Source organism: Monopterus albus, unplaced genomic scaffold, assembly GCF_001952655.1.
Source record: "Monopterus albus unplaced genomic scaffold, M_albus_1.0 scaffold99.1, whole genome shotgun sequence".
Lineage (NCBI taxonomy): Eukaryota > Metazoa > Chordata > Actinopteri > Synbranchiformes > Synbranchidae > Monopterus > Monopterus albus.
In genome coordinates, this window is record NW_018127979.1 from 220,102 (window position 1) to 221,384 (window position 1,283).

Consider the following 1,283-nt stretch of genomic DNA (forward strand, 5'->3'; position numbering starts at 1 on the left):
TGTGTGGTGTGTGTGTGTGTGTGTGTGTGTGTGTGTGTGTGTGTGTGTGGTGCCTTTGTTTTACTCACATTATGGGGACCAAAACCAGTTAACACTCACATTGTGGGGAGTTGGCTAACCACAAGGAAATCACTGAACTTTAGGGTGGCAACATGGGTTAGGGTGAGATTAAGGTTAGGTTAAGGTGAGGTTTAGGGTTAGGATTAGGTGAGTAGTGGTTATGGTTAAGGTTAGGATAGTTCTACAGGAAATGACTGTAAGTCAATGTAAAGTCCGCACAAGGAATGAAAACATAGTGTGTGTGTGTGTGTGTGTGTGTGTGTGTGTTTCTGGGTGTTTCCTCTTCATTTATCACTGAAGTGTGAATTGTGTCTCTATGACTGTAATCTGATTTACATGTCTGAACAACAAATACATAGCTTCAAAAACAAACAATTAAATATCATAAATATTATAGCCTATAGCCGGTGTGTGATGAGCTGGTACAAGGCTGGGTTACCAACAAAGCAGGTAACCACCCAGACGTTTGACTAGGCCATATCATTTGGTTCACATAATTTGATTAATGGCTAAGTTGAAGGAAATTGTCTGCATCAACCTTGCCAAGTCTTCCATCACATCTTGAAAAAAAGAACTCATTTAGACCTTTAGTGTTTTAGTTAAGACCTGTATATAAAGTTTGTGTGTTATAAAGTTAGTTCAATACTTTGATTATGGATGGATTGCTGAATGGGCCTAAGCACAGGCCCAGGGTCTGTTTTTATGTTGTGAGTTCTTGTTTTACATGTATATTTTTTAATATGAAAAGAAAGTAGCAATTTGGCTAATTGTCAAATAAAGTCATAAAATGTAAATCAAGTAAAGCAGAAGTAGGCCTTCTTCAAAACTGTACTTACCTTGTACATAGATTTTGTTACCTTCCATCCTTTTTACTGATGTGAGGTTGGACCAGTTGTGGAATGTATTAAACATATTTTTATCTTGCTGTACCTAATAAACTGACAACTGAGTGTAGAACAAGCACTGACATTAGCATTTAGCTCAAAGCATATGTATGGCCTCACACAGCTGTTAGAATGGTTGTAGACTATGCTGTTATTATTTTGTCCTTTGGTTACCAAGGCAACAAAATACTGAAAATTAAATTAAGTAAAAGTGTAAAACCATACACAATAGTAATACTAACACTAAACTAGAGTATAATACATCCTTCTTCAGTGTATTATCATATCAGTTTTTCTACTGGCAGTTACTACACTACTACATCCATTTGTTTGGTGAAA